At 40.3% G+C, this 11272-nt stretch overlaps 1 long non-coding RNA gene across 1 annotated transcript; it reads left to right on the top strand.

Annotated features, from left to right (window-relative positions):
- The first annotated feature begins 3296 nt into the window (after nt 1-3296).
- On the top strand, nt 3297-4349 carry LOC121505689. The gene is made up of 3 exons (XR_005991579.1): nt 3297-3347; nt 3435-3620; nt 3909-4349. It is a non-coding gene; the product is annotated as an uncharacterized LOC121505689 (long non-coding RNA).
- The last annotated feature ends 6923 nt before the right edge of the window (nt 4350-11272 follow it).

The following is an 11272-nucleotide window of genomic DNA, read 5'->3' as shown; positions in this document are numbered from 1 at the left end:
CAGGCTAACCGAAACTGCTTAATCACTAGTAAAGCAAAAAACAACATGTAGAAGGGTTTTTACCAGTAAAAATAAGAGGTTTGAACAATTTATTCTGCACCTATATGCTCCTGGACCTGCTCTAATAACAGCCCTGTGTTTATTTTAGCATGTTAAAGACTTCATCATTTATTTACTAAGTGTGTTTCTACTGCAAAAAGTCTTACTCTTAGTTAATATGCAACCTTTCCACTTTTTCCAAGTGTAAAAACTTTTTAAGTTTTTTTCAGATTTGCACTGTTCCCAGTTTGACTTCTTTGTCCACAAATTTCTATTGCAAGTTAAAACTGGTAGAAGGAATCTCCTCTACCATGATTCAGAGTCCATTTTTCTTCCCTCCAAGTTACACTGAAACACTTCACCGCCATTCTTCGTCATTTCAACAATCCTTTGCTCTGTCTGTACCTCTGTTAGCCTTCTTCTGCTTGGTATTTCAAGTGGTTGGAGATTAGAAGCGGTGTCAAGTATCCTACTCCTCGTCTGGTAATGTAAGCATCCTCCCATGTTTTGACAGTCATTAATGAGTGCAGATAATGCCCTGAGTGAGAGTGTTAAAGCCTCCAGTGAGGAGCTCATCCAAATGTGTGCCAAGACAAGCTTTCTTCGTGAACAGACAACAGGATGTTACTGTAATACCTTTGACTGGTGCCAGACTGTGTGGACTGGCCCGGATGATAGCAGGAGCAGTGGATGCCAGGATGGATAACAAGACAGTAAATTACAAGACAGCACAGGCTGGAACAATGGATGCTAATAAATGCTTTAAAACGTTTCAAAGGTATTTCCCAATATATTTCACATGTAATAAAATCCTCAGTCTACCATTTCTTGTACTGTTGTACTTGGCATGGCTTCATATCTCTGCATATCTCATATTTCTACATGAAAAAAATGGTAATGATTGGCTCATTGGCTGTATCTGAATCCCTCTAATAGCAGGGACAACAAGCCATTTGATAGCCTATTAACATCCAATAGTCTTCTTCTTCTGTTGTGTTTTTCTGTTTAGCATTTTTTTTAAGTATTACATTTCTGCGAACTGCTGGATTGTTTCAGCTTTACACTACTTCAATTGTCCACCCAGTGTAACCCTTTTTTTCTCCACATCATTTGCCCTCCTCTGACCCAGACAAAGTTGTCTGGGCAAAGCTGTTCCTTTCCTCAGGCTAACGACTAATTCCTTCCCTGCCATGTCCTCAGTGGCTAGGAACATTTTGGCTGCATCCAGCCCCCTTGTGATCCTCTCTGAGTTACCCTGAATGTCAGCTGCATTGTGTATTCCCATCTTAAAAAAGGCCTAAAACCATCTTTTATGCATGCATACTCTACTTTAAATGAACCCCGTCTTTCCATGCTCATCTTTTAGCTGCAACACCTACAGTATGCCTCACTTCTCTCCATTCTCCTCCCAGCATAAACATGTGGCAGGATCAGCTCTGCTCTAAACATACTAACCTTTCTTTCTTCCGCATGGTCCTAACAGACACGTTGCATGTAGTCCTAACAGACACTATGGACCCAAGGAAGAATACGTGTTACTGTGGTAACAACAGAAACTATGCAAAGTGTCCTAGCAGACCCCATTGTCTTCTAACACAGTGTCCTAAAAGAAAACTATGCCCAATGTCCTAGCAGGAACTATGCATAGTGTCCAAACAGAAACTATGCATAGTGTCCTAACAGAAACTATGCATAGTGTCCAAATAGAAACTATGCATAGTGTCCTAACATAAACTTTTTATTGTGTCCTAACAGAAACTATGCATGGTGTCCTAACAGAAACTATTCATAGTGTCCTAACAGAAAGTATGCATTGTGTCCTAACAGAAAGTATGCATTGTGTCCTAACAGAAACTATGCATAGTGTCCTAACAGAAACTTTTTATTGTGTCTTAACAAAAACTATGCATGGTGTCCTAACAGAAACTATGCATGGTGTCCTAACAGAAACTATGCAAAGTGCCCTAACAGAAAATATGCCCAGTGTCCTAACAGAAACTATTCATAGTGTCCTTACAGAAACTATGCATGGTGTCCTAGCAGACATTATGCATTTTCTCCCAGCAGACACTGTGCATTGTGTCCTAACAGAAACTATTTATTGTGTCCTAACAGAAACTACTCTCAAAGTGTCCTCACAGAAACTATGCATGATGTCCTAACAGAAACTATGCAAGGTGCCCTAACAGAAAATATGCCCAGTGTCCTAACAGAAACTATTCATAGTGTCCTTACAGAAACTATGCATGGTGTCCTAGCAGACATTATGCATTGTATCCTAGCAGACATTATGCATTGTGTCCTAACAGAAAGTATGCATAGTGTCCTAACAGAAACTATGAATAGTGTCCTAGCAGAAATTATGCATAGTGTCCTAGCAGAAACTAGGCATAGTGCCCTAACAGAAACTATGCATAGTGTCCTAACAGAAACTAGGCATAGTGTCTTAACAGAAACTATGCATAGTGTCCTAGCAGAAACTATGCATAGTGTCCTAGCAGAAATTATGCATAGTGTCCTAGCAGAAACTATGCATAGTGTCCTAACAGAAACTATTCATAGTGTCCTAGCAGAAACTATGCATAGTGTCCTAACAGAAAGTATGCATAGTGTCCTAACAGAAAGTATGCATAGTGTCCTAGCAGAAACTATGCATAGTGTCCTAGCAGAAACTATGCATGGTGTCCTAACAGACACTATGCAAAGTGTGCTAACAGAAAGTATGCATAGTGTCCTAGCAGAAAGTATGCATAGTGTCCTAACAGAAAGTATGCATGGTGTCCTAACAGAAACTATGCATGGTGTCCTAACAGAAACTATGCATAGTGTCCTAGCAGAAAGTATGCATAGTGTCCTAACAGAAACTATGCATGGTGTCCTAACAGAAACTATGCATGGTGTCCTAACAGAAACTATGCATAGTGTCCTAGCAGAAACTATGCATGGTGTCCTAACAGACACTATGCAAAGTGCGCTAACAGAAACTATGCATGGTGTCCTAACAGAAACCATTTATTGTGTCCTAACAGAAACTACTCTCAAAGTGTCCTCACAGAAACTATGCATGATGTCCTAACAGACACAATGTATAGTGTCCTAACAGAAACTATGCATAGTGTCCTAGCAGAAAGTATGCATATGTAGCAGAGAGAATCTGAGTGCAGATGCTGTGACCTTTGCAGCCTCTCAAAAGTAGGTCAACTCCTCCCCCTCCAGATTGGGAGAGCCTACTTAAGCCACCTGTGGCAGGTCAGCTGCCTCTTTCTCCTTTGTCTTTGCCTGGTGGCTGCCACATGGTCAGACCTGAGGTAGGTAATGTGGCCTTGGTAATTTTAGTCTGTAGTTTACTTTGAGTTTAAACCTTTTAATCATTAGTTAAATTGTGTTTGTTTTAGTTTCCTTCCTGGTTGTGCACTTTTACCTGGTCATCTTGGTGTCCATTGAATCAAGGTTTGCTAACTTCTAGAACATTGTTGAACGTATTTGAATTGTTTCAATGGAAGTTAACATTTGTATCTGTCTTTTGTAGTGGTGTTAAGCGGGACCAGCGGACAGCTGGGTAAATGTAGCTACCTGGGCAGGTATGAGGAGCTGCATATTGTCAACAGGAAGTGTCTGAAATTACATCTTTTATGACAGCATAATGATTTTGGTTTTTTTATTTCAGACATGATCAGCTGCTGTTTTGTTTTGTTTTGCCCACTGTTTAGCCTTTAGTTTTGCCTTAGTTTTCCTGTAGTTTGCTTGCTCTGTTTTGGTAGCATTTTATCAAATTGTCATTAAAATAGGCCTTTTTAGCTGGACCAACTGGTTTTATATAGGTTTTAACTATTTCTTTTGTGTAACTTTTTCTTTCTTGTCCCTTACAGTGCAGTGGTTGCTGGCTAGCGGTGGAGGCTAGGCACTCTGGGTGGTTCCCTGCACCTTTTTGTTGTAGTGATAGGCGCACTGGGACACAGTAGTCTGCACCTGTTTGCCGTGTTTTGCAGTGAGTTCACGTGTGGTGGGTAAGTGCACTCCTGGGACACTTCTTTTGGTAGACTGCCTCCCCCTTGCTAGCTCCCACTCACTCCCTTTTCCCTTTTTGTTGGTTTTAGCCACTTTACCTGGAAGTGTTTTATTAATTAAAGACCAATTGTTAAAAAGAATAAATTGTAATAAAATTTTGATACATCCTTTCCATAAATTTGACTTAAAATTCATTTCCAATTACTAACTCCTCTTTTCTTCCCACAGCCACTTCCAGTCCCATTAATATATTTTTGCATTTAAACTTATAAATAAATTTTTGAGTTGCTTTTTGAACCACGTCTCTGTCTTCCTTGTAGAGTGAACCTGTGTTTGCCTCTTATCTTTAGAACTGGGTAAAACTCCTAGGGTGAAAGTCCCTAGGTGGCGTTGTCTGGCTTGTATTGGTGCCAACTTATCATAGCCCTTATCCCTACTTTGCCACACATAGTGTCCTAACAGAAAGTATGCATAGTGTCCTAGCAGACATTATGCATTGTGTCCTAACAGAAAGTATGCATAGTGTCCTAACAGAAACTATGCATAGTGTCCTAGCAGAAACGAAGCATAGTGTCCTAACAGAAACTATGCATAGTGTCCTAGCAGAAAGTATGCATAGTGTCCTAACAGAAACTAAGCATAGTGTCCTAACAGACACTATGTATATTGTGAACTGTGAAACATACTAGCAAGTCCACCTCTGAATGGCTCAAGAAAAACAAAATGAAGGTTTTGGAGTGGCCAAGTCAAAGTCTGGACAAAATCCAATTGAGATGCTGTGGTGACACCTTACATGGGCAGTTTATGCTGGAAAACCCTCCAATATGGCTGAGTTACAACAACTCTATGAAGAAGGGTGGGCCAAAATTTCTCAACAGCGATGCCAAGGACTCATCACCAGTTATCACAAATGCTTGATTTCAGTTATGGCTGCCACGGGTGAACAACCAATTTTTAGGTTCAGGGGGCAATTACTTTTTCACACAGGGTCAGATAGGTTTGGATTTTTTTCCCTTAATAAATAAAATCAATATTTAGAAACTGCATTTTGTATTTACCAGCCTGCAAGAGCAAGCACTGTAAGAATATGTTTGCCCCAGCAGCCATCAGTGAAATGAACAAGTCATAGCAATATAGCTTTAATGATGCATTGGTTGCTAGCATGTGATCTCCTTATAATATATTTGCATTAATGAGCAGTTGAACAGGTGTACCTAATAAAGTTTTCAGCTAGTGTAGCACACAAGTAATTGGGATTTTGTAGATTTTTTTTAAGAGAGACTATAGAACTGAAACATAGGACAAAAGCCTGGAACAGCTCCCTGACTCCTTCTGGATAAAGCCCATGTCTCATGTTATCCATGCTTCCACTCCAGTGTTATACAGAGCTGCTTCTACATCATGAAAAGGTGGTAACTGTGGCCCTTATAACAAAACCAGGGCTGTGCACCGGATGTGTTTATTTTAAAATCTGCAGTAATTACTTAACTATGCCTTAAAGATACGCTCTGCAGAAGAAGAATGCCGTGTGTATATTTAGAGTAAATGCTGGGATAGCTACAGTCAAAACACAATATAGCAGCACTAATACAGCCCTGACATTAAAATGAACGGCTTCCTGGCAATAATGTGCTGGAAAGTTATTCGAGGGAGACCTCAGCGTTCATTTTCTATTAACGTTACACAGAACATTTTCAGATCTGAGAGGACGAGAGCTGTGGCCGCTGTGCCATCTGGAGAGCTTTCAAACAATAGACAAGGTCATGTCACTTTAATCTTCAAAGCTGTGTGGTGTTTCTACTGAAGAGGCTGAATTATCTGCTCTTTAGGGTGTGTTTATGAGTCAGAGGATCTTAAGATGGCTACATAAAGGAGAAATCTTAAAGGTCCACAATAACTGTGACTAAAGGTGACATAAAATTTTGGTCAAATTTACTGTGAGATTCTTGATATGATGTGTGCTGTCTGCTGAAGTGGTTTCCTTTCACTCACACCCCCACGCTCTGGGGAAGTTTTTTTTTTTTTCAGTATTGTGACTGACTTATCACGGGAGGTCCAGACTTCTGCCATATGCCGAGCCTGCAGGTGCAGGAAGCTGACAGCTCTAAACACTGGGCCCATTTGCGTCTATCACAAGCTGCTGTTTGATACTCAACCCAAAGTGTTGACTTTAAAGGCTTGTTGCTTTGTCCGGGAATTTTTTTAAACATTAAGCAAAGAATTGAACCAGCGCCAGTTTATCTCCACCCATGAAATGTGTGTGTAACTAAACAGCAGGGGTCAGGGAGTGCGTATTCAGTTGTCCATTATCTATAATAAGTTCTAGGGTTAATCTGATGGTACACTAACTTTAAACAGAGAGAATTGTGTCAGTCCTTTGCCACAGGGTGCCCCAGTGGGCTGCTTTTAGCACTGTGTAACTGTGGCAGCAGTCCATCTAGCCAGTCTTGGATTGATGTAGAAGCATCTCAGAAAAGATCCAGAGAAATGGGAAGAAGCAGACCTAAATTTCAAATGTTTTGCAAAGGGTCTCAATACTTATGTCAGAGTTTGTTTTTCAGAAATTTTCAAAAATTTCTAGAAGACTGCTTTCACTAAATTAATGAGAAAAAAGATTGTTTTTTTGACTGTAGCATAAGATAAACAGAAAAAGTGAGGTCTGAACTAGAGGTATCTTTTACTAAGGATTTTCATAGTCGAATCTGATTTGTCAGATTTTGCCTTTAATCAACTAATAGTCGAACAGCATTTCCGCTACACTTTTTTGTCCCCGGTCAAAATGACTGGCAGTCCTCAAGAATTCCGGTGATTTAGAACAACTACTGGACATTTACTTTAACATTATCTTGCTGCATTAACAGCAGCAAAATGCATAAGTCTGTCTCTTATTTTTCTTTGTGCAAGTGATTTAAAGTATCAAAATGAAAGCTGCGCGCTTTTCCTTACACACACAGTCAGTTACACAATATACGCCAATGTTAAATTCATCAACAACAACAGTTAGCTTCACATCAGCACTGTTAGCCTGTTAGCACATCGGCCACTATTATAACTTTGCAGCTTACAACAGCCAAATACCATCCTCCACCGACAACAACGAAGCATCTAAATACATAACAAAAGTGTTCTGTTAACTGGACACTGCGTTAGAACTATACATTTCAAATGAAAAATGAGTCTTACCGTCAGCTGCTAATATCAGTCCTCATGACGATGTAACTGTAACCTCTCTGAAGAGGGACAGAGCCTTCATTATCAGTTCCAAGCGGTCCATGTCGTGAATCACGATGTGATTCTGTGTTGACTACAATCCAACTTTATCTGAGGATTGGTCATAGGTAGTTTATTGAAGTCCACTACAACTCTGCTCGGCGTAGTCCTCTCTTTCTCTCTGCTGCTGCATCGGTGTTTACGATGCTCAGCTATACAATTCCCTTTGTTTCAGCCTCTTCATAACTCGCAGCGATGACACAAAATCCCGCCATACCGCTGGTGATATTGGTTAACCAGGAAAACCTCACTTAGATTAAAATTCTGCTTTACGAGAAAGCTCTGGTCAAACTTTTCTACTTTCCCTGCATAGTCCCCAGCAATACTAAACATGAGCAGAGAGATAGATTTGCTTTGAGGTCATCGTGCATACATAATTAGCCATGCGCTTGCCGTCTGAGGAGAGAAACAACCCTAGCACCACAGGACATTAGATGTAGTAAGATAGGCAACTTTAAGTTTACATTAACGTATTCTCGCTACATATCTTCTAGGTTACACAAAATATAATATGCAAGTATTCAGTATTTACTTATCTGGTCATTTGCGTGTTTTCTGCTGGACATTTTGACCGGTTATATTTTTAACTGCTGGACTTCCACCCTTTTTACTGGCCAATGACCGGTAAATGCTGGCTAATGGAAACTAGGGCTTAGCAGCCCCATGTAGTCAGAATGGTATGATCTTGGTTACATAACAACATTCGACTATGAGGTTCATAGTTGAATCAGACTCCCCCGAATCGAATCGTGGAATCGCCGACTATTCCAGGTCACCCCTAGCTGTTTTAGTCACATTGTTGCTCGATTATTATCTACTTGAGCAGAACTCTTTTCCTGCTCCTGATTTCTGACCATTACAACCCATTCTTCTGTACGTGCCATCCAGTCCCATCCTCACCCACAAAAGGTGTGTCGAATCCTGCCTGCATTCCACACAGATTCTTGACAATACATGTGAAATCTTAAGAATAACAGACAGTGTGTGCAATAAAAGGCAATATTGATATGTTCACTTAAGCGCCACCCTGATTAGGTTTCCTCTCTGAATGAAGGGTTTCCTTGTCATACGTAGCGGTGCCACACACAGATTAAAAAAAAAGCAGCTGGGAGTCTCAGACCGATTTAACTCCTGGTTATTGTTTAGTAGCAATGTCTGGAAAGTTTGTGCTTCATAAAAACTGCAGCACACTTCATCATCTCTCACAGACAGTAGGCTAATCTTTACTCTACTTATGTTGCGTTGTTACAGTCCTCATCATTACATGCTTGATGCAATAAGGCCAATTTGCACGGGAATGGGTGTTTTTTTCCCGAATAACTGCATAATGGCTCAGCATTTCTTCACACTAGAGTGTATGCACAGTGATATGCCAGCAATACAATAAAGGGAGCATTAAAACGCTAACCTTGCAAAGCAGATGGATACGCCCCTTTCTTTGTTTTTCACTGGCAAATCCATCTTGCAAAGCTCCCATCTGAAATGTTTGGGCCCGGTTGGAAAGTGACAGGACCAATCAGCGACGAGGGGCAGTACTTTCAGGCGCAGCAGAGTCGTGACGTAAACAAGCAGCAGCAAGAGCTGGTGCAGTTATGGAGGAAGAGATTAGCGGGGATGCTGCTAAAGTGCCAGTTTTATCAGAACTTGACAACATTTCTTCGTTAAAAGAAGAACAAAGAACAGCAGTGAGTTGTTTTCTTTTCAAAAACTACAAAAGTCAAGTACTGACATGTCTACAGTCACCATGGTTCATGTTATGCAGTTCTCTATGGAGTTTACTCCTCAGAAGGGGCACACACCTATGACGTCACGTGTTTTGTTGCTCTGATTGGCCCGTAAAGATGTGACAGACAGAACGTTCATCCAGTCACTCTCTGAGTTTTTTTTCAAAGGCTCTGCCCTTTCCCAAACACAGTCCATGGGATGTTTTCTAAACAGATGTGTGAAACAAATCCATCTGGCGTGTTAGGTTAGCTGTTTTCTAGATCTGTCACTTTCTCTTACAAAATGGAATGCAGAAGAAGTCCCGGAATGATGACTCAGCGCAATATTTTGGGACTTCATAGAAAATCTGTTAATGTTTATGATTTTTTTTTATGGTACCAGTTTCAAACCAGTACACCTAAGAAGTATTCTGAGAGAGATCAAGGACTATTGGAGCAATGGTGTGGCATGCAAATCAACACAGACACACCACCAGTTATAGTAGTAAGATTACTTCATAATCATTTATCATTGTGTCTGTTAAGATCTTGGACCAGTTTTACCATATTTGCTCATTTATCTCCTTTTCCCCATAAGTCACATAAGACACTGTTTACATCCAGCTGATACTTTTTAAAATCCACTTTGGGTGATATATATTATTTTAATGCAGTGAATGATTGTACTCAAATACAGATTGCTTACACTTTGTCTCTACTGCTCTGACATGAGACATCAAAGAACTCCAAGTCAAAGTCTCAAATAATACTGGAAGCAAATTATTCAAACCGTATGATGTGAATGAAAATTAATGCATGTTTTTCACTCTGCAGCTGTGCACAGTGATTAAAAACATCTACTGTCTCCTTTGAACATTTTGAAGAGTGATTAAAAACATGAAAGTGTTTTTTTACTGGAATCTTCAGGCTGAATCTGAAACCTCGTCTCTGCAGAATGTAATAAACTCAAAAGGTTTGAAACAAGGCTACGCTGACAAATATTGTCCTTGGAGGGACGCCAGATTCTTGTACCGATGACCCTGTGCCAGAGGCAGAACTCATCCAAGCCCAGAGTACTCTCAAGTGGGCCTGAGTGTTGTTTTGGAGTTTGTGGTGGAGGAGAATGGGCCAGTGGCTCCCTGTGAGATAAACCATTATAAATCACTGAGCACACAAACACAGAACAGGTCAGATCTGTAACTTTGAATGTAGAATGAAGAGAAAAAGCTGAATTTTGGCGTGCAGTTCATAAATGTTAAATGTGTTATGGTACTCAGGCAGGTAATCCTAACTTGGCCAGGACTCATCTGACTTGGCAGTCATACTCATGTTTGGTGTGCTGCCCCATTGTTGCGCTGCATCCTGGCCTTTGTTTGCACTTCAGCTTTCACCAAAAGGGACTTTTTGGTGCTTTATAAGTGTGTGTTTGAGTGTGACCGTGCGTGTGCGCTCTCATACCGCGCATAGCTGCATTTAGAGGTTTGGGAAGTACCAGATTTTTGTTGGGGCAGGATTTTTGCATGCTTTGAATGCAAAAAAAGCGCCACGAGTTCACCTTCTTTCACACTTAGTAAAGTTATAACGAGGTGATTACATGCAATTTAACCTCATGGACTTCTCAAACAAACATTCAGATTCAACAAATACAAAAAATGCTTTCAAACATAGTTCTTTCTGCAACAATGGCAAACCAGATAGAGGTTCATAGAGGGATTGGAACACAGTACTGAGCTTGCTCTGTATTTATGAGAGACAGAAGGATCAGAGAAGAACACCAAAGATCATGCCTGCATCTTTAAGCTTAGCCTACCTGAAGCACAGAATGAACAGGGAAGCAGCAGGTCACAATCTGTGTCCTTAAAAGTGTTATTTACTAAACTACCTCTTGTCTGGGAGCTGTAAAATCCTAATAAAAGGTTGCACCACAATATAACCTGCAGTCTTTTTTGGGCCTCTCACAGAGGGAAGATATGTTTGAAATGTCTTCCAATGTAATGTGGTTTCTATAAGAGCTCCTACACACTTTTAAAATTCAAACGTACAACTTTCTAGGACCTGAACTGAGAAAAACTTTAATACAGCTTTCTGTGCAGCAAAATCAAAAGCATGTGAGATTTCTTGGTACACCAGACAGAGTCTGAATTTTCTGTTTATTGTTCTGTTTATAAAATGTCAAATGATTTAGGACAAAGACATTCTTTGGTAATAAACTGCCAAATTTGATGATTTCTGGCATATTTGAAGCCTGAACT

Source organism: Cheilinus undulatus, linkage group 23, assembly GCF_018320785.1.
Source record: "Cheilinus undulatus linkage group 23, ASM1832078v1, whole genome shotgun sequence".
Classification (NCBI taxonomy): Eukaryota; Metazoa; Chordata; class Actinopteri; order Labriformes; family Labridae; genus Cheilinus; species Cheilinus undulatus.
The sequence above is the reverse complement of the archived record's forward strand: the minus strand, read 5'-3'. Positions and strand labels throughout refer to the sequence as shown.